Raw genomic sequence first — 23,682 nt, 5'->3', positions numbered from 1 at the left:
ACACGTGGACATAGTTTGAGCTCAAGTTATGCAACCAAAATATCATCAGATAAATATTCAAAGACCAACTTTTCTGTGTGGTGCTAAAGAATAAAACACAAACTGAATGTGTGCAGAAATGTAAGACTTTCATCCGTCTCTGTATACAGCTTCTATATTATACCTTATCACTGCTTGGCTTACAAATATAAAGTGATATAAAGATAATTTTTTGCACTGTGTGTTGATGTGAATAGTAGTAACAATGCTCCTATTTCAATTGTAAGACATTTTTCTTTACCGTGTTCATTGACATGAAGCTTCAGTGTTGATTTGTGTGGTCGGCAGTAGTCAATTAATGCTTTTTGGACAACATTTCTCCTAAGTTCTGCCTCCACTCTGGAGAAACCACTAGAGGTTTTTCTGGACTGGAGCCTTTTCTCGAAAGAAACATTCAGGGACCTCTTACTTGACTTGGACTTTTACACCAATAAGGCTAATTGGACTTACACCTGTATAGCTTAAATATTTGATATTTTACTCAAAATGTAAAGTTTGAAACATATTTTTTTAAACCATGCACCATTAAATAATTTCACTCATCCTGTATCAAAAAAAAACATAGATTGTATCTCTGCCTACCTTATTATGGGCAGTCTAAGGCACACCTGTCAACTAATCATGGAGTCTAATCAGCATCTTGATAAGGCACAGCTGTGAGGTGGGATGGATTATCTACCAGTGTATGCCTGACGTACGTAAATCTGAAAACCCAGGCATAAGTTGGATAAGTTATAGGTATGTTTTGTATAAGTTATGTGCATGCTGAAACACGCAGGCACACATCGACATACGGCAAGTACTTATGGCCAAAGGGCGATAAGTTACAGGTAAGTTATCTGATTGTTGACATACAGTAAGTCTAAGTTATGGTTTAATGGCGTATTGGCAGTATTTTGGTATAAAAGGGAGTTCGCAGAAGGAAACAGTCAGTTCTCCTTCAGACTACATCTCTATCATAAGGTGAGCGAGAAGGTGATTGTGATGGATCCTCCCTGCGTTCACACCCATGGCCACGACCATGACCAACAAACTTTCTTGCAGATATGATGCTGAATCTGCTGCGACAGCAAACCTTTTTTCTTTCTTTTTCTTTATTCTTTTTTTTTTGGTTGGGCGTTTTTTTTGGTTGAGCAGCTAGGTTGATATGATCAAAGACATCTTTTTATGCAGACCGAGTGTCTCCGGGTGCATCGCTGCTACTGATGGGAGCATCTTAAACTGATGCTTCGTATTGCCCATGAACCGATGTGCATCATTTCATGGGCATTACGCTGCTGTTGCATTGTGCATAAGTTAGGCTGTTGTTGGACATAAGCTCTGGACTCGTTATGAATACTTTATTTATACGCCAAAAATAGAAAAATACATAGAAAGTTCAGTGTATACCACCATTATAGAAGATTCTGGGATGTCAGGCATACGCTGGCTAAATCGGCAAGGTGTGACAGGACCCTTAGACTGGTTTGTGAACATTACCAAAAGTGTTGCTTTTTATATTCTTTTTCAGTACATAATTTTTTTTTTTTTTATAAAAGACAGAACTTAAAAAAAACCTTAAAATTCTAACTTAGTTTTTGGACTTGACTTGAGAGAGAAGGAACCTGACCATCTCAAACACAATCCTTTGTTATTGTTTTTTGTATATATATATATATATATATATATATATATATATATATATATATATATATATATATATATATATATATATATATATATATATATTACTATTATTTTATTATATCCAAGCTTAATTCCAGATTATGTACATTATTAACTGCACCAATGACTCTTTAAAGACTTTTTAAAGACTTTTTGGAAAACTATTAGACTTGTTAAAAAGTGTGAAAAAACAGATCATTAGATTAAAGGCTGATAGATTTGGATGTATTCAGGTTGCTCATGACGTTTCGAAGGAATATCTCAGAGTCCTCACCTTCTTACCTTTATCTGCATGACAAGGTGAAAAGTTCAGCATTTTGAAAGCACCTTGCTGTCTGAGCATCTGTTCTGACTTTAGTCACCCTATTTGGATGCATTCCATGCATGACAAATGGTGCTCAGGGGACATGGAGCATTTTTCAACAGCTTGTGTGGGAGCTCCCGGAAATACCCAACACAAGCACAGGACATCTAAAAAGCAAATACATAACTAAAAACTGGTGATAAAGCTGTGACTTTTTTTATGTTTCACTTAAACATTAAGGTTTTGGAGTGGCCCACTGTATTCCCAACTTTAATATGAAGAATCTGTTGAGTGAGCCAAAGATTAGGGTGAATAAGAGGAGGTCTAAACTCCCCTCATGGTGTCAGGAATGGTAAAAAAAAACCTGACTCTAAACTGCTTTTAAAGAATATGTCATTCTTAAATATGATTTTCCCGGTTGGTAGGTTTGTCACTAGGCACAATCATCAACTAAGAATAACTGACAGTATTAACCTCCTGTACTAAATGTTTGTCTCAATCCCTGTTTTGTGAGTTAGACTTATTTACACATACACATTTATTTTTTAGGTTTTTCAAATTCTGCTCTAGATATGAGCACACCTGCTTTTGTCTCTATTTAACCAGCCTTCAGACCTGACATTAGTGCCCGAGTATTTCAAGCCCATGGTGAGAGGTTTTCTAGCATTCCTGTGCCTGATTCTGACCCGTTCTGCCTCTGGACCTCAGAGCCTGCCTGTTCCTGTCTGATCTGTTTGCCTGACCTGTCTATTGACTCCTGCCTGTTCTACATTTCCCTTTGGCACCTCTTTGGACCTCTGATCTCCTGGCTCTGACTACCAAACCTGTCATCGACACCTGCCTTCGACGTTGACGCTGTTCACTGCAGTTTCCATTTCCAACAAACATTTTGAGACAAACTGGTGTTAATACTATGGATACATTAACATTGTTTGAAGCACAAACTGAGAAAATGCTTTTCCTTATCCGGTAATCTTCTTCCATGTTTGTTCAGGACAGTGGAAATATGATGTTACCTGTTCTGACCTTTTTCCCTGCAGGTGACAGGATGCGGATCGCCAGGAGAGCACTACACTGAGGGCTATGATTAGACCAGATCAGAGCTGCAGGGTGTGGTGTTCTCTGTGTCGCTGTCACACACGTCAAACAGTCAGGCGTCCCAATCTGATACGAAGGAGCAGCAGGAGATACACAGAAAGACTAAAGGTGGAGAATGACTCAAAACTCCTCTTTTCCTTTTTTTTTGGTCTGCTCCTCTTATCAACATTGAGTTTGTATCCTTATGCATGTGTGTGAAGTTATTAAAAGTTGGGTGTAAAATTAGTTTACTTTTTTTTTTTTTTACCCCACTTTAAAGGGCTGCATAATTCATGGACATCTGCCTGCAGAGAAAGGAATAGTACAAAAATCACAAACATGATTATTTATTGCAATGGTCCGTTTACCTGATCCCTTTATGAAAGCATAAAATAATATTTACAGGCTGGATTCATGAGGACTAATTAAACATCTAATTAGAATTAATGCATTGGATGGCCCTCAAAGCTTAACACCGCTCAGTCTGCAGCAAACGCAGGAGCCGCGCATCACTGCCTCCACTCCAACATCAGGTTACACACTTCAGCACCGGGGTACAGCAAACACGCCTCAACTTCACCTTTGATCGGTTTGATTTTAGCTCCTGCAAAAAACCTTAAAAACTACACGGGACACTTCTAATTTAATCTAATGAAACAATTTGTATGTTGCCAATGATCATTTGAATCAAGTTTGAAGCAAGTGAGATTATGCATCTGTTATTTAGGGCCAAATGCAAATAGTAAGACACTTGATTTAGCCTCTGTTACTTGCATAGTCCAACAATAAGTCTCTGAAAAAATGAGGTTTTTGATATCACCTTGTTCATTGGGTACAGCTTGAAACTAGTGAAAACCAAAGTTTAAAAGCAGGTCCTCCACCAGCGGAATATGTGACTTCCTGTTGTGAGTGGGCTGGGCTAAGGTGACATCACAAAACGTGCAAGCCAATTTGTTGATCAGTGGTCTGTAAGGAAACATACAAAATCAGATCATGCATGTGCGATTTAATGCAGAGATATTAACAATTCTGGCACGTCCACATGCATCAACTGAGATCTTCAACAGATTTTGTTTGTTTCAGTAGCCTTAAGTCAACATAAATATTTTTTTTTCTCTTTCTTCAAAATCAAAATCTTTAAAAGTAAAGGAGAAGTGCAACGTAGGGAAGTGTTAGATTAGACAGTTTCTTATTTGACCACACCCATATCCACAGTCAGAGACATGAAATTGTAAACTGGACCTGTAATAAATAAGATGGGTCCAAGGTTTACCTTTGATCAGAATGTGAGATTAAAAAAAAAAATGTAGCAACAAGTCTTCATAATAACTTTTTATTTTAGGGCTTTTCACACATATTTACCATTAGTGAAATAAAGTGAATATGGAATGTTTAAAGGTAAATTGATATTACTGTATAAGAAATGCAAGATTTAACAAACCCTTTGTGTTGTTCTTGCTTATTTAATTTTGTAACAATGCATAGAGGCTCCTTTTCTCTTCTTTATATCATAAAATTTTAACACCTACAGTACCGTATCATTTTACATTTCATCTTTTATTTTGTTAACTGTAAGTTTTGACTAAACTCTCTGGGTCTTCAATGCTACAGCCTCTATGTGGAACTTTTAATGAAAAACTGAGTTACCAGCCTGATGTCCAGTATGCTTTTTAATATAAAATATTGAACAAATTTATAATTATAGTACAAGTGATTGTCTATATATATTTCACTAACGTATATGAATTTTAGAGCAATAACATTGTAAATGAATACTCAAGTCTTTCTTTAGGACTGAAGCACATTTAAAAAAATGAAATCTCGTAGAAATTTGAGTAAAACTGACCTTAGTCCGCAATATTTTTTATTAGTACTTCTACAGGAACATAGAAAAAGGATAATGAATAAATTATCATGTGGGCTTTTATATCATCATCATCTAAAAGCATAGTGAAATGACAAAAACCTGTCTATACTGGCTCCTTTTTTTAGTGCCAAAGCTTTTCTTCTGTTATGGAGAGCTTCTGCAGACATTTGGGTGAAAGAAACTCGTTCCCACATCCAGATTTAGGTTTATTGTTGGTGAGGAATGGAGTGAAAGGAATTCCATTTCCAGACAGCAGGAGTCCTCTGTAGTTTTCCACTGTTTGTCTTGTGCAAGCCTCAGCATCATTTTGGCCAGCAGACGGTGTGATGTCATCCTTTACATCACAAACCAAAGGTGCTCACTGGAACATCTGCTCATGCTGCCGAAGTCGTGAAATCTCATACCTCGGCCCTGGCGGGACCATGGCGAGCTGCAGACGTGCCAGACAATGAAAATTGACTAAAAGTGCTTGTTAAAGCAGTCTAAGGGAGGCATTTGCACAGCAATCTGGGGGACTGGGAGGTGTAACTAATGATGTCATCTAGGAGGGGCTGAAGACAAATGATCTGGGTCATTTTTTCACCTGCATATGAAAAAAAGGTTTGAGCAATGAATACTGTATTACAGGATATCTCAGTTCATAGTTGTTTGAATTTAGTGTTGGTGGGTGACTTTATAAATTGGCTGTAGCCCCAGAAGCAACATTTTTCTCTTTAAATAGTAGAGAAGATATTACTCAATGTCCCTTAAGTGCAGCAAATGTGTTCTTCTTAGAGCTGCTGCCTCTTTAGTTTAGGTATATTTTTAACATGTTCTTGAAGATGAGCTAGCTTCAGCTAGATATCTTCTAAAGGTAAATGTAGTCAGAGGTAATTGTACTTAATTAGATCATCCTGGTTCCTGGAACTTTGGGGTCTTTTTTGTCTATTCATCTGTAAGAATTGTAGTTTTCTACTTTTTCATGTCTTTTTAGTTTGGGTTCCCATTCTAAAGCCTTGGAAATCGTTTCACCAGAGCAGTGTGTCACATTGTGAACAAATCTCTGCGGATCTTTTTCAAACTACTTTAGTCATTTTCCAATAGTGGCCTTTAAGTTAAACGTAAAAAATTGGATAAATATAGGGGGAAGACATGCAACACTGATCTCAACAAGCCAGGAATCAAACCGGAGACGGAAGTGTCAAGGACAGACAGAGGTCTCTCTATACGAGTCATTTTATGATGAATATTGCCTAGTAAAGGTTAAGGTGGTGCTATTACAATCCAGTCCCTGAGAGTTGCTATTCTATAGGTTTTAGATGCGTTTTTGCCTACCGAACTTTAACATAAGGTCTTAAGTAGAACTTTGCTTGACTGCATGCTAGTCATGTAGTCTAGCCATTTGATTCAGATGTGCATGGCATGGAAGACATCTAAAATTTGCGGGACTCAAGGATTCAAGTTTGAGACCACCGCCTTAAGACTAAAATGACAAATGATTTTCAAAGGCAGCAACAGACAAGTCCTTGTTAAAGCCTGATTGATCATGTGCAACACCACTCACCTCCTCTGAATCTGGAGAGTGATTTGGATCCGGATTTTGGGGTCCTCAATGATGGAGGTGTCGCTGGATGTTTGCAGATGACAACCACATCACAGAACAGACATATGTTTCTGAGAGAGAAAACCTGGGAGGTTTTAACAAGGGACTGCCTGGAATTGATGCAAAACAGGGTCAGAAAGAGAGAGGCAGGATCCAAACGCAATACCCAGAAGGGAGATGCACAAACCATAACCCTGAAGTCAGGCCAGAATCAGAGCAGGGGTATTTCAGTCCAATCCACTGTCAGGGGCCAGGCAGATTTTTCCAGGTTTAATTTAGTTCAAGTGTGAGCTCTTGGTTTATTCACAGCTTTATATCCCACCTTAAACCATTATACTGCAACATGATTGGCAGACCTATTTTGTACTGGTTGAATGATCGAAGCAGGAATTGTACGGTAGTAATTCTTGCGTGTAAAAGTTAAAATACCACGAGAATTGAACTTGCTGAAAAAGCAAGCTGAAAGACATGCTTACTCAGACATAGGAAGAATGATAACAAAGAGTACTGACTGAGTGAAAAACAGTGGTTTAAACTCCTTTTGCATTCACAAAAGTAGGTGGTTGAATATAGCACAATAAACAAGAAGATAAAATCTGAAGTATGTTTTTATCACACACATAATCAGTGTATAATTATTATTAGCACATGCAAGCATATTGTTTTGGATGCAGTTTATCACATCATCTTATTAAGCTAAGCATGGTCTTTCCAAGCCGAACAATCTAAACATGGCAAAAAAGGGAAGAATTTCTTTGGGGGTTTTTCCTGACATAATATTTTTCGAAAATGAATGAAGCTCCAGTTGATTACTGCTGTGTTTAGCTGCTCAAGAAGCTGACAAGACTTGGTTCATCTTTTGAAAATTTCACTTTTTTCAGTTCTGTGAAAATGATTAATTGTATTTCACCCTTTTGAAGTATGGTAAAACGTATCTGAATGCCAGTTGCCCAATGACATTTAACCCTTTTTTAAAGCCATTTGTTTATTTAATAAAATACTTATGTCCCCTATGCATTGGTAATGCAAAATCCCAACAACTCCTCGTAGGTAAAGAGGCTACCAGTCCTTACCTGAGGACAAATTTCTGATTGGTTGCTTGCTCACAAGCCTCATAGAAGGATTCACAGGTTGAATCATGTCATTTACATCAAAACAAAGAGATCCAGCTGAAATATTAGTCGTCAATCCTGTTTGTGTTTCAGTATTACACTTACAAAGAATGATAACCAGTGCTTGTAATTGGAACATATGTCAAGCAGTGAATCTCCCTTTGAAGGATGCCTACCATAAGATGGGATCACTTGCTTCCAGCTGAGGCCCTGGGTTTATATGATGGGTGAGTGAACAACACGTGACAAGGCCCAGCTTCAGACATGCCTGGTGCCCTGGTGATATGAGGGGCACAGTTTCCTTCTTCTCATTATCCTCTCACTGGGTGTTAAGGAGAAGTAGAGATGAGGGAGTGGAAGAGACTGACTGGCTATCTCTACATCCCCCGTGGACAGGGAACAGATGGGACCTGACTGTCTGCTCACAAATCACTGCCAAGAAGGCTTTAGCCTGCTCCAGTGACCATTTCCAAAATGATAACTGCTGTTTACTGAAACAAGAGAAGAGTGATGGATCAAGGGAATGCAAGGAAAATTGAGAGATTAGGGTCCAATAGCAAAGGAATAAACTTCAGGTTGATGTGAGACAATGAGTAACTGGTTGTTAAAATGTATATGATGTCAGATGGTACAGAAACTTTTCTCACAATAATACCAGTGATATAATTTTTTTATTTTTTTTCAGAGGTGTAAAAATACTGAAGCAAATTATTTTAGCAGATTCTGTTACCGTCAAAGGTTATAAGAGAGATAATATAATTTGTTCTGTAGAAAAGTTTTTGGAAAGTTTTTTATTTTTTTTATTTTACCTCCTACTCTTTGTAGGTACTCTACAGCTGAGAAGTAAAGCTAAATAGGATTAAAGAAACCACAAAGATTATTTTTTTGTATTTCATACTTCTATTTTCTGTTAATTAGGGTGAACAGGTAAAGTTAATCTGCTGGTAAAATAATCAGAGCTGATTTCTTGAGGTAATTCCTTCCAGTCTTTGAAAGATGAAGGGATTAGTATGACTATTATTTTGTTCTTCAAGTAGAAGTAAATGTTTCTATATAGTTTCAATCATGTTCTCTTTGCAAGAGGTTATTCCGTTGTTATAAGAATGTTTGTCTGGGAGTCACCAAAAGAACTAAGGAAATGCAAAAGTGACTGTAAATCAGTATGTAAAAACCATATAACCCCTTCGCCAACCCCAACAATGAATTCTCTGAACTTATGGCATGGATTTTAGGAACTAATAATGTTTATTATTAGTTCCTAAAAAGATGACGTCACTGATGGAAAAGCCAGGATCTATTAGACCATTTTAAAAGATATTTATTGAACTTTCTATGCTTTACAAATTATCAGGACAGCTCTTAGATATTTTTACTGTCCACCTTTAAATGCTGGATGTTAAAAAGGATTTTAGATTATCTTTGAAGAAGCAACAAGAGAACAACATTGTGGCAAAAAGGCTACTTAGGTAAACTTCTGGGTAAACAAAGGCCCATTCCCCTGTGGAATAACTGGGAAGGATCCATCCCAATGATGGCTCATCTCCAGCATCCTCCCACCTGTCACAGGCTTAGGATACCTGGGTAATGTAGTCATCCGCTAGGGAAATAATTAGAGAGCTGCCACCTGTGCTTTCTCCACGGTCCTCCTCCTCTAGAGCTCATTAGAGAGACTATCTGTGTGGTGTGGGAGAGAGTAAATTAATCAACAGTGGAAATCTGACATTAATTAGTCATTTTGGCCTAAACACTTTTACATTCACAGAAGCAATGACGTGCTCAATGAACACATTTCATTTGTACTGTCAGATGATGCAAGCAAAAACACATCAAAACATTAACAACTAGACTTTAATGAACTTTCATTAACATGACAAAATGGTCTGAGCAGTGAAACGTTTAAGTCCCAAGACGGTTCAGAGTTGTAGAGGCATTTAGCCCTTTAGTAGCACCCAAACTATATGCCAGTGATACTCTATTTTATACGGTTTGTCTAGCAATCGAGATATAATATGTTTTACAATGTTTAATTATTTGAAATTCTAAATATGAATGGGTTGAAAATGCCCATTTAGGATGAATTGAGAGATAAAGCAAAAGAACTCTGATTATTTAATTTGCAAAAAAAGCTTATGCATAGAGTTTTTGATATAAAAGTAGGTAAATAAAAAACAATAGCTTAAAATGTTGATGTAGACGGTGAAAAACATTAACCAAATAATACATGAAAAAAACATGAAGGTAATGCATCCCAAAAGGTAATAAAGAGTAACAATATTTCAGTCCATTTGAAGGAAATCTTATGTATACTGAAAACAAAAATGAACTCAAATACCCTTTCTTCGTCTTACATCATTTCAAGAATGTGGCCTTGGGACTCGAAATAAGAGACAAATAAATAACTGAAGTGATGAAATCTAAAAGAATTCAAAACAAGATCAAATAAAACAACACTGGATTTTACAGATATTCAAAATGAAAAAAGATGCTTTATAAAAAGGCAATGATGATTTTTTTTTCTTGTTAATAATGCATTAATATTCTTCCAAACTATTAAATTTGGAGAACTGGCTCATATTAATCACATTCAATATGAAAACTGCAAGACTTTTTGAAGTCATGCTGGAATAAGCACATTGTAAATGCGGAAAGGTAAACTACATTTATTTGCATGTACTTACTGCCATGATCCACAGCTGTTTGTGTTATTGTTGATCGCATTCACATGTTTTCCTTGTAGTCTGTCATGAACATTGCTATTTAGGTTGCTGTCTCGTGTTTGTTCTTCGCTGGTTTCTCTATAGGGCATAAAAGGCTGACGTATCAACCCCACTAACTCTTGGGCATCTGGAAACAGGTATCTGTATGTTTACAGGAGCTTTATTAATAACTCTTTCCTGTTTTTTCTTTAAAACATGCTACAGACCTAATGTCATAAAACAAAAAACAAAACAAACAACAAGAAAAAAAACCTCCAGATGGGTAGAGATTTTTTTTTGTTTTCCAAGTCAATGAGCGTGGAAACCCGAGCTGCTGTGAGATGTACAAAAATCAGCAACAATAACATCAAGTATCAAGTGAAAGTATTGATCTATGTCAGGGTTCAGAAGAGGAGACCCAGTATTCACTGCAGACAGACAATCCGATAACTCAAAAGCATTTAATTAAAGGTGCTGTAGGAGATCTTGGAAAAACAGTTCCAGCAAGCTATATTTTTGAACATATACAGCCATGCCTCTCCCATCAGACCGCCCCTCGAAACCACGCCTTCAGAACACATGATCTAGAGCAGCGCGCCTGAGCACCTGCTGATCTCGGAGCTGGCAGGGAGACAAGCAACACTGATGATGCTATGATATTTCCTCAGAAACAGTTTATTAATGCTTAAATTAACTTAAAATGCCAAAATCTGCCGGTGAAACATGTTCGCTTTTATTATCCTGGTGCCTGTAGTTTGGATTATCTACATTAAAAAACTCCTTCCAGCCGCCACGGCAACTGGGCCAGAGGCTGCTGTTGAACGGGATTCCTAGTGACACAGCACTGCCGGTGTACGGTGGTCGGAGCGGCTCCAACAGAAATAATAGAAGGCAGGATGGTAATCTGGATGAACTGACTGCACTGATGATGTTTTCAGGTGGACTTTCTCACTTCAAAATAGATTCAAACTACTTTTCACAGCGAATATAGCTGTCATTGTAGCTCCGCACAATGCGCATGAGACCAACTTTTTTCACCGTGCAGCCAGAGCAGCAAAGATAGGGTGACCAGACGTCCTCTTTTTCCCGGACATGTCCTACTTTTCAGACCTAAAAATATGTCCAGGGGGACTTTCAGAATTGTCCGGGATTTTAGTCGACTACAGCTCAAGCACAAAGTTGAAACAGGGGGACAGCAGGGGAAGGAGGGACGGGATTACACAGGTTAGTGACCATGTTACCAAGTTTAGTCAACAGGTAGAATTCAGCAGGAGTTCAAAGACACGTCAGGCAAACAGATCAGTCGGGAACAGGCAGGCTCAGTGGTTGAGGGGCAGAACATGTCGGGATTATTTAATCAGAAACAATAAGGTAACGTTGGAACACTGTCACCACTGGCTCTAGAATAATCAGGCCCTGATGACAGGTTAGAGGGCTGGTTAAATAGAAGTGAGAGCAGGGGGCTCAGATAAACTGCAATGAGAAATTGCATGGAGCTAGAGAGGTGAATGAAATGAGTAATTGAGCCGGTCATCAAAATCATGACAATCTAATGCTATTCTATGCAGACAATAAAGCAATTTTAAATTAAGATTTGTTCCCCTTTACACCACGGAGGCTGTCATAGCAGGGGAATTTTTTCTTAGTTTGGTTAATCATTTTATTTATGTATTATACTTTACAAATGCAAGTTGCTAAAACTTATTTTAACCAAGCATGTAGTAACAATTTTGTAAAATGTTATAAATTACAGTATTTGCAAACTGGCAGTTGGCTGATGGTAACCTCACATTTTTAGGAGATTTCTAGCAGTTAAAATGATATAATTTATTATCATGGATGTGTAGTGCTGTAGGAGGTTTTTGTTCATTATTATTACAATAAAATGAGAATCTGTGACTTTTATTTGTTGTAAAAGAAATTTATAAAATTGTCACCACAAGAGTAAACAAAAGAGTAAAGACTAAACAGAAATGCTTCCGGAAAAATGTAGTTGTATTTCTCCTTGTGCTGTTTCTTTCTACACCATTACAGCTCATTAGATATGTGCTTCTTTTTTATACTGAGTATTTTTTCATTGTGCTTCACACACATGCAATATGTAGAGTTATTCATGATTGGTGCAAGGTTCTTAATGCACAAAACTATTTTAAACTGATTCAGGAGCCTTAGAGGACCCCAGCTTTGAAAACACATTCCATCCTCAAAAATTAGAGATGAAGAATTAGAACAGAGCAAATAACCATGTGTATGAAAATAAAAACACAGACTGCTCTATAAGTTAGGATTCTCCTTTGGGGATAAAGGTTAAGTAGTGACAGAGCATTTCTTGTGGCTTACTGTTGTGAAATTGTCAGGGTGGAAATGGAGACACAAAGAGTCATGTTGAAAGCATTGCTCATAAATAATTTAAGAGCATTGGGGAAGGGTGGGGAAGGATTCATTTAATAGTTAGAGCAGAAAACAGTGTTCATCAGTAGTTATTAGGAGAAAAACCCTATTAGAAAAATAATTCCATGTTGAGAAAACCATGGTACCAATATATTTCTATGAAGCTGAATTAATACTAATCTTATGAACCTTGCTCAGCCAAAACTGCTAAAACCTTAAACAAAATGTAGAAGAGTAGAAGAATAGGCCTCCTATTTAAGTAATTCATTTTTTCATGAAATTCCAGCCAATAGGTCAAATAAACACAAATAAAAAAAGCCTAGTGCTATTAACTTTCCTTGACTGAATCAGCTTTTTTTTTTTTTTAAGTAAATGGTTTGAAGCATACCAATATACATATTGTTTCAGTGTGTATATCCACAATGTTGACTTGCTTTCTTTTCGCTTATTTACTCACCTCTATAGTACCGGTAATCATAGTCTGCAATATGAATTCTCCTTGGTGAAGCTACTCGATGTCTGAACCTCTGTGGTCCTCACTCTAGTTTAGCCAGCTGGTTTCTCATTTAATCATCTTTTTCATTGTTCCCTTCCATCTTTTTGTTGAGTATATATCTGTTTTGGTTTTAGATTTTATAATATTCACAAAGCAGTTTTTTTTTTTCTATTTGAAACAGCAACACAAATGTGGATGGTATTTTCAGTAAAAAGTGGCATTATAACCTTGTATTGCTCATTCAGTTAGACAAAGAAACAGGTTTTGTTTCAAATATTTAAATTAGCATTAATATAGCCTATATGTAATCAGAATTAAGTTTATTGCCAAGTAGGTTTGCACTTACAAGGAATTTGACTTGGTGTTGATGGTGCACACAAATTAGATATATATACAGAATTTACAGCTAGAATATAAAACATACAATATACTATAAACAATATATGATATATAGCTACATACTATATAAATAGTCGAATGTGTGTTAGCGTAATGTATCTTTCATTTCTAAAGAAATAATTTATGATGATTTATGAACTAAATATTTATTTATTACTGCAAGTAGTGCTGTCCCTTTTGGATTGTTTTCTTACTTGTAAACTGGAATAATTTTAATACCCTGAGTCGTGGGAATCTTACTATAGCAAACGGCCTATAAGATTGCAAGATTGCTTAGCAACAATTCCTTTAGATTAACCATAAAATAAGGTTTTTCTTTATTTTTTAAATTTTTTTCTTAAATTTGCTTAGGTATAGATTACAATGTTTGGTTTCAACTGTACATGTTTATCTTAAAAAACAAATATAATTTAAAATTGTATGTTTTGTGCAAGTAAATATTAAATTATAGATATTCTGGTAATATCATCATCAAAGCAAGATTCATTTTCTTTGTGTCATAAATCAAATCAAACAAGCAGAGCAGCCAGATCAGGAGTGAGAGCTCGGTTAATTAGCACTCTAAATTTAGCTCCAGCTCACACAACACAGCTGTCAGAAACATCATAAAGACTCAAAGCATGTGAATGAACAACAAACTCAATGAGGATTTCAAATTAAATAAGAGGGGAATCACTTTATTAATCTTTAAATGCCTAATTTCATCCCTTGTACAGGCCTGGATGAGCATAAGAGCACATGGTTCATAAAAGAGGAGAGAAAATAAGGGAAGCAGCAGGACTGTCCCAGTCCACAGCAGGGTAGGTATGTGGGAGGAGAGAGGGAGGTTTAGATGAGGAGGAGTGAATGTGTGAAGTAAGAGATACTTCAGTATGTCCATGTTTTCAATGACAGTGAGGGGACAATAAGGATCATTGTTGCGATAGAGACAGAGGCTGAAAAATATAATTTTTCCCAATTAAAACCTGGATCTAACAGCTTTAGTTGCAGTATAGTAAACATTGTTATGAAACAGGAAAAATAAGATATAAGACCAATATTTTCATACCCAGTTTGATAAATATTGGTTAAATATGTTTGTCAGGCAGTAGCCATTACCTCCGTGTTTCCCCCACACTTTCAAATAAAACCAAAATGTATTTAAATCTATCCACATGATTAATTTCTACTGTAAATTGGTTGTTAGCTGAAAGTTATGGAACTTTTGAAAGAAACCGTAAAAGGTATTATTGGTATGACTCCTGTCATTTTACAATGTACTAAATATAATTTAAAAAGCAAAAAACAACAACCCATTTTTAATCCCACATAATCCCACAAACATTTTTCTTGTTTTATATCCTCCTAAAACTAAGAAAAAAACAAAGTTTTAAATACTCTGACACATGACTGTTAAATAACAGATTTTCATCTTCGCACATCGACTTGTAAAATAAAACTTGCTAATTGAGTGTGATTAAAAAGTGATGTTTTTTTTATTTTTGGTGACTCAGGGTAACCCTCTCTTCTTAACAAGTCAGAATATAAAGCTGCCAAAGGAAACTAGAATAGAAAATACTTGATTATTCCTGTATGGGTTAATTTGTCTTCTTTTCCATCTGGTTTAAAGAAAGATACAAGATTAAACTGCTACCATTGAAATATATGATAAATATATATTAAATACACATAACACATCCACAGAACTTTTAAAGTGGTGCAGAATAAAATCATTATTTTACAATATAAGGTATATACATCATTGGTTAATACATTTTGACAGGTTCAAAAATACATGTATTTACTTTAGGTTCTAATATCAATGTCAACATGAGAGGATTCTACACCAATAGCACTAGTTGGGTAAAGTCAAGTGAGACTGAGCTCAGAAATTGCCAGATCTTGGTTCATAGTGATATAGCTGAGAATTGCCTTTGCTTGGTGTTACATTTCTCTGATTCACAACCTCCCTTCCGCAAAAAAAAATAAAAAAAACCTTAAAAGAGAAAGAAAGTGAGGGTTGACAATGTTCCAGCTTTGAGCATTGTTTTTACCTTAATAGATTGATGGGCTTCAGAAATCCTTCTGGACAATCAAGTCCAAAGTTTGCCCTTGGCTAACCTCAGATTAGCATTAGCAGATCTGGCAACTGGTCGGCAAATAGTGCGGAACAAGAGCAGATAAGAGCACTGGCTAGGAGCAATCAGACTTTTTTCTATAACCTATAAGAAAAAAGAATAATGTATAGTAGACCACATTCAAGAAATTACGATTACCGCTGTAAATTCACTCAAACTAAAGCATTAAAAATGACTCCCTACATTCACATACTACATGTTTACCCTATGTATCTGAAGGGTGTGTCGTAGTGTTCAGGACCAGTCTTGTTCTTGCAACATGTCTTACTTATTGTTAATAATGTTTTTGTGCCACTGCTGTCAGTGCAAAGCAACCAGCTCAGTCACACAGATGCTCCATCACTTTTGATATAGAAATGGCACAGCAACTCTAACTTGATGGACATGCCTGAAGCTGCAGGAATAGCATACCTTGACCTCAGCCTTCTCTCCGTTCCTCTGCTCTGATGTGCTTAAAAAGAGTAAGTTCTTTCAGGAATATGCTGTGTATATTTCCTAGATTAAGTCATAATTACTGTAAGACTAGTCCAGAAGCTATCCTCTACAAAACTCAGAAATGTGCACAGGTGATCCTCAGCATTTCTTTGTGTTGCATGTGTTTCTTATTTGCGTGTTTGTCTAATTTTAGAGTTTGCAGTACTTTTTATATTTGCTGTAAGTGAATGGATTTTCACGGCATTTATACCCATCAGCCACTGTAAAATAAAGGCTAAGTTTATAAGAAACATGAAATTTGACTAAGAATTACAGACAATGTTTGAAAAAAAACGGAAAATTTTGCATATAAATATAGCAAAGATCTATACTATCAAACATATGTCATGTCATATGGCACTGAGGGCTGGATTTGGCTCTTTTCTTCCACCTGCTTTGCTCCGCAACAGCGCTCACTGTCACTCATCAGATCCACCTGTTCCTGCTTTCTATTTAAGCTGCCTGTTCCCAGCCATCGGTGCCAAATTATTTGAGCCTAGTGTTTCTAGCCTACCTGTGAGTTTCTGATGACCTTATCCTGACTAGTTTCTGCCCCTGGACCTCTCAGTTTTGGTTGTCCCAGTTCTGCTCTGTTTGCCTGATCTGTTTCCGGACTGTTACCTGAATTCTGCCTGTTTACGACATTGGATCTGTCTTCTAACCCCAGCTTGAAAACCCCTTCTCATCATCTAGCCTTGAAACCTGCCCCAGCTTTGACTCTGTTTTTGAATTACCCCTCCGGATTCTTCTGCTCATCTGCATGCTCTGTCTTCTTCTCGTTGTAGCTCTTCTCCTCTCCTGGAACTCTGGGGGCCGCTTCCACCGCATGTTACGCGGAAACAATCCATCCAGACTCCACTTCTTGTTCTGGCCTTCAACTGAACATTAACCAGGTTAGTGACTCACATGCTCATTATCATTTCCTGTCTATGTTCTGTAGTCACTGAGTTCCCATCTCTACAGATAATCCAGTGATCCTGCCCCAGCTGACAAGCAGCTGCATGATGATCTTTTAATAAACACTTGTTTTGAAAACACCCTGATCTGTCTGCTTGAATTCTGGGTCCTACCTTCTGAGATTTTCTAACAATATATCCTTATTTATTTGTGGGATAAATGTAATTATTTGGTGATTTTTAGGGATTTATAGATATTAAGTTTTCTATACAATTTTTGTGATTAAAGTAGCATACATATTACATGATTTTTGTAAAGATTATCTAAAATTGGGCATTAAAAAGCTGTTCTAGTGTTTTAACAGCTCTATTTTTAAAATTCTTATATCTTTATAGCTTACAACATGACCACCATGCAACATCTCTCTCTGTTGAGGATGTCGGCACATGATACTCCAACTATTTGAGGAGGTGCATGGCTAAAGTTTTCTTCTTTACTCTGCTTTGTTTAGTTTTGGATTAATCACATGTAAATAAAAATGAGAGAATGATTTTCATGTTTCGCTGAACTCATGTCTCTCACACATTGTGGAGGGAGTAAGAAGCAATAAACCAGAAAAATGTTACAATACCAAAATGATTCCAATCTTGCTTCTTAACATAGTCATACTGTTCTGCACCAGCAATTTAGCTTTCTGAGTCTTTCTGTTTTTCTCTCTCTGTTGTGAAAATAGCAAAAACTAAATGCCAAAAGTAAAAATACCAGATTCCTTATTAGTCTTATCCATTCTCTGCTTCAGTTGCATTGCTGAGCTACAGATGTTGACAACTAAAAAACAAAAAATGCAGCCACGTCAGTTGAAGAAGAATGTTGTATGTGGTGGTGCCAAACAAAACAGTTATACTGATTATTAAACCTGAAACCCAACTGTTGACTGCTCATAACTCAATATGAAAACACTTATAGTAACTGCGTTGTTGTATACCATTTAGCTGGTGTTATATCCCAACATATGCATAAGCCTCTGTGAGTTTCTGTGCGTCTAATGCAATCTGAGCGACGCCTTGTCAATGGTGACATTTGTGTTTTCCTCCTACTCATTGCCACATGGAGAGAAAGCAAACAAATACACACAGAGGTGTGAAAGTAATGTCTGCACTAAGACACATGGTAAACTAATCAGGCGGGGAAATAAAACACTGAGCCACTATTTTACATTGGGTGATAAAAAAGATTGAGTGATTAAAAGATAAGGTGGACATGACTCTGTCTCTCTACAGGGGAGCTTACAAGTGGGAGTTTTAGAAACACTAAAAAGATTCTTACAAAAAAATGAAATTTCTGTGAAAGAGTTGGAATTCAATACAAAGGTTTTATTCTTCAGACAAATAGCCCATTCACACAACATTTGTTATTGTCAGTCACTTCGTGCTTTGGTCAGATAGGACAAAATTGGAAGTGTCTTGCCTCCATGCAACACGTTGGTGGCAGCACAATGCTACAAAACACTTTTCAACGTTTAGTAGAACAATGATCCTAAAAATACAGCCAGCCCTCCGCTATAACAGTTCACATTTAAATGTATACATCTATCCTGTTTCACACAAATCATATATCTATGTAAGAGTCGCCAGAAGAAAGCACTGTTGAAACAAAGTCTAGATGAAAGACATTTTAAGATGTCTTATGTCTTAATTGATACTGGAGTATCAATATCAGTTGAGATCTGGGAGTTTGGACACGGCTAAATAATTTTCAGCAATCTTTATGGTTTTGGATGGGTATTTTGATACTGTGAACAGGTTTTCCATCTGAACACTCAGGCAGCCTGTGCATTCTGGCAAACACTGTTTCTGGTGCTTTGCCAGGGGGCATGCTTATACATGTAAAAAGAGGGATTATAGTTCATGGGATGGGATTCTGTGAAGAGCTTGTGGTCAAAACTTCCTCATCTGCTTTTAAAGGCATACACATATGTCAGTGCTTAGTTTTTTTTTTTTTTTTATAAGAATGACTATCAGCATAAAAACAGTGAGAAGTATGGATTTAAATGGGAAAGATGCTCCCATGGATACAGCACCTAAAAAATCAGCAGTTTGAATTCAATATGAATTCGTAATAAGGACAGTGAGCATTTATTCATGAGGCTGAATAAACAGCCCAGGCTTGATAAGAAATCTTCAGAAAAGCATTAGCATCTTTTTGAATCAAATGCCCTCCTACAACACACCAGTACAAAAAGGCTCAGTGTTAAGTTAATAAAGGCTACAACAAGTGAACCTGAGTGCAATTAGAAGCAACCAGACTCAAGCACCTCCCTGGTGCATCCCTAAGATAGAAAAAAAACACTATTTACAATTCATAATGGTACAAGCAAGGATTTGAATAAAACAGATATAGCCTTATGGTATGCCTTTGCAAGGTCAGCTGTTCACCATCAGGCTGTTTTTAGAGCCTTCATTTGGGCTTTCTTGCCAGGTTGTATTGATCCAACCTTTAAGATGTCAGAAAATGATGACAGAATTTATCTTCCCCATGCAAATGCAGCAGGAGCTGTTCAGCTAAAAAGGAGATGGCAAAGTTGTAGCACTGTCACTAAAAACAAACCTTTAAGGTTCATCAACTTAAAAGTACATTCAAATATTATTGAATACAACTCAATTATTGGCAAAGTAAATGTATTTAGAAAAGAAATATAGAAATATATCATATTGCTAGAGCAACTTCTTTATCAGCTGTAGCAAAATTATGAGGGGAGGAAAAAACAAGATTATGAGACATATATACTTTTTCAAATTCTTCAATTATTAAGGTTTAATTAAATAAAGAAAAAATAGAAGGAATATGAGTAGGCTAATATAATTTTATAGCACTATACATAAAACGCGTCTGTACAACATGCAGGGACAAAATAAGACCTGTGCATTTAAAGAATCTGTAAAATCTGTCACAATCATCTCACTACTATTAACCACAGCTGCATCCATGCTTCAATTCAAAATACTTTGATTGGGTCTAAACCGGAGGTCTTCAACAGGGTCCACGTAGGTTCTGCATGGGGGTCGCGAAAGTTTTGGTTGATTAGACTTTTTTTTTTTATTTCCCCCTGCAATTTTTTCCACTCATTGAAATGTTTTTAGATACACATTAACATGAATTCAACACACTGTAGTAAACAGATAAATGGAGGCAGAAGATGTCTTTCAGTCATCTATGCACACATTCAGAGACACACACACTGCAAAAATTGTTAATCTAATTTAGTAATTATTTCTTAAAATAAGTGGATTTTTTCTTAAATTGAGCAGACACTTTGCCAATGTAATAAGACCATTAACATTTAAAATAAGAAAAAACAACTGAAGTCTCTTATTTCAAGGGCATAATATATAATTATCTTATTTCAAGGGTAAAAATGCTCATTCAATTCGCAGATCATCTTATTTTCCGGCTTACATTAAGGGTGAATACACTTATTTTAAAACATTTTTACTCATTTGTAGAATGTTTTTGCAGTGCAGGAGCTCTTTCAAGCTGGGAACCGATTCATTCACAACACCTGTCCCTTCAAGCAGGAATCAGAATCAGAAATACTTTAATAATCCCACGGAGAAATTACTTTCGTTACATATAGGACCAGTTTGATATAACACAATTGAATACAATATATATAATTAGGGGGTCCACGCTCCATCTAGACATCAGTTTGGGGGTCCTTGGCCTGGAAAACGTTGAAGACCCCTGGTCTAAACACTTAATTCACCCTCGTTCACAAACATAACAGCTGTTGCATAACTGTGTTCTTTGTATGAACAAAACTTGAAACTGAATTGGGAGAATGACTGTTTGCCAAGGAGCTCAAACACAAGCAAACACTTAAAGAAGGTAAATATCTTTCAACACATTAGAAAGTGAGAAAATAAAATTATGCAGCGCAAAAATCAGCTTGGATCCTCAATCTACTATGAAACCTGCTTGATTCACAATTTTACAGCCTGTCAAAGCTGGTGTTAAAGTGATGCCAACCTTCTTTCTCTGTATTTTATTCCAGAAGTTTTTCATACCAACAAAAAGTAAAGCAATAACAATCACCTCCCTGTCAACCCATTTCATTTTTCAGAAGAAAATCTAATCCTGATGTACGATGCTAAGAAACCATTTGATATGGAAATTGAGTTGCTAATTTGGTTTTTACTCTAGAGAAATTATATCTGTGTATTCAATGCTTACATCAAATAAATGGAATATTTGGCAAACATTGACATTTCTGCCAAACAGCCCTCTTTTCCCTTGTGAAATGGTGATAGTAGCACGCAAATCATACTTACCATTTACATAAACTATATTTAGATGTTGATAATTCATACGGACAATGATATGTTCTTAGACTTCCAATAAAATCACTGACAAAAATTCTGAGTAAATTGATGTCAGCCTCATGGGATTTTAAACCTTCTGCTCTATTCAGTGAAATCCCTCAACATCATAGTGTCTCTAAAAGCAGCAATACGATTTATATTGAAGAATGACAATTGTCTCTTCATCTGATTCTGTTTAGTGATATGAACACTTTCAAATATCCTGTTTATATTAACTTCAGCTGTTGTACCAAGTGGGGGTATTATTTGAAACTCTCAATAAAGATGCTTTTCTTGTTTGATCATCTGCACGAGGACTGAGTTTTTATGGTGCAGGAATATTTGCACAGATGTTGGCTTTAAAACTACACTGATATATGATGTATGTTTTTGTCAAATGAACAGTAAGAATTAGTAAGAGTAAGTAAGAATAATCCCATTCCAAGTTTTTTCCATTTTAATTGTCCAATAATTACCATTATCGGGCACTGAAAATGCTTAAACAATATAACATTATACACTATATATAATGACAAATAAACCTGTAACAAATAGTGAGGGGAGTGTTGGCCTAGTGGTTTGCTTGAGCTCTGAGAAGGTTGTGAGAACCCGGTTTGATCCCTACAGCTTTTACTCTGGGTCTCTAAACAAGAACCTTAGCCCTACACAGCTCCCCAGGCGCTGCACAGTGGAAGCCCACTGCTCCCCAATAGGATGGGTGAAATGCAGAGGTATATTTCTCCACTTTGAGATCCATCCTTCGGGTTCCACCTTGTTCCGCATGCATGTCATCCATGGAATCCAGAGCCTTCTGTAAATCCCCTCCATCTCTGAAACTTTCCTATCTGGGACTCTAATTCTTTGTCTTCATTCAAAATTTATCTTAGAACTTACTTATTCAAACATGTGATTTTCAAGTGATTTTTTTATTTTTCTTCTATTCTGTATTTTATCTCTTTTGTTGTTTTTGCTTTTTTTCTTGAATTTCATGAAAGATACCTTTGATTAGTAGAGATTAAACTTCAAGAGATTCTAATGGAAACTAAAAATTAATGCTGAGAATAGTATATAATCAATAGTTTTACTTCATTGCAACTTCTAATAAACAGTGTTGGTAAGGTTACTTAAAAAAATAACTCCTTATAGTTACCGAGTTAGTAAAACAGCTACTGTACAATCAAAGTAACTAGTTACTAGTCAAAGCAACTATGCAGTTTTTTTTTATTTTTATTTCAAATGTCAAAAATTGTGCATACTTTACCGCTGTTTGATATGTCATGATTTTACAGATGTTCAGACCCAAATGCAGAAGACCAAACAGGGAGACCAGGGGAAAAGGTTTAACAGGTTTTATTGAAGAGATAATGCAGAGAGAAGTGTTGCTCTGAACACTGCTCAACCGGAACTAAAAAGTGAGGGGAAGGCACAGTGATTACTTCAGGCTCAGTGGGAAAATAGATTTGTGAATTTGGAGAAGAGGATTTGGTTGCTGACTCACATTTCCAGAGAAGTTGTTGAATCTTTGACTCCAGTCTGTATGCTGTAGTTCCAGTGTTTGTCTGATTCGGTGGAGGGCGGAACAGGGTTTACCCAGAATCCGGTTGTTTGTAGGTGAACGGAGAAACTGACTGCCACTCAGATTTCCTGCGGTACTTGAATGGGTCATAATGCAGATGAATCCCTTTCTTAGTGTGAAGCTCAAACGATCTCTTGGGAAAAGTGGATCCAAACCTCCTGTTTGAACCCCAGCTCAGTTTGAGGCTCAGTTGATCCTTCCAGGGAGAGAAGGTCCGAAAAAAAATCCAGTTTGCAGGATGACTTGCAGGAAAGACAAACAATGTTAAAACTCAGGTTGAGAAGAACTCAGTTTGACTCAGCAAAACTCAGCTTGGCTAAAGTACCCAAAACTGGCAAATACTCTGGCGTCAAGGTAGTGGCAGTAGCAGCTTAAGAACACTCCTTTAATGAGGAAACCATCAGCAGGTGTGTGAGGAGGCGGACGAGAACCAGGCGCCTCCTGGTGGATGAAGGGAGACAAACACAGAAACACAAACACAAAGACAGGAGTCCTGACAGGATATTTAAATGCAACCAGACATTCAATTATAAAATATGATGTTTGATATAAATTCATGAATTTAGCAATCACCAAAGCACGATTAACACAGATATAGCAGCATGCTAAAATGTAAACATGACAAAGCAGCC

The sequence above is a fragment of the Cyprinodon variegatus genome, unplaced genomic scaffold, assembly GCF_000732505.1.
Source record: "Cyprinodon variegatus isolate N-32 unplaced genomic scaffold, C_variegatus-1.0 Scaffold1202, whole genome shotgun sequence".
Taxonomy (NCBI): Eukaryota; Metazoa; Chordata; class Actinopteri; order Cyprinodontiformes; family Cyprinodontidae; genus Cyprinodon; species Cyprinodon variegatus.
The sequence above is the reverse complement of the archived record's forward strand: the minus strand, read 5'-3'. Positions refer to the sequence as shown.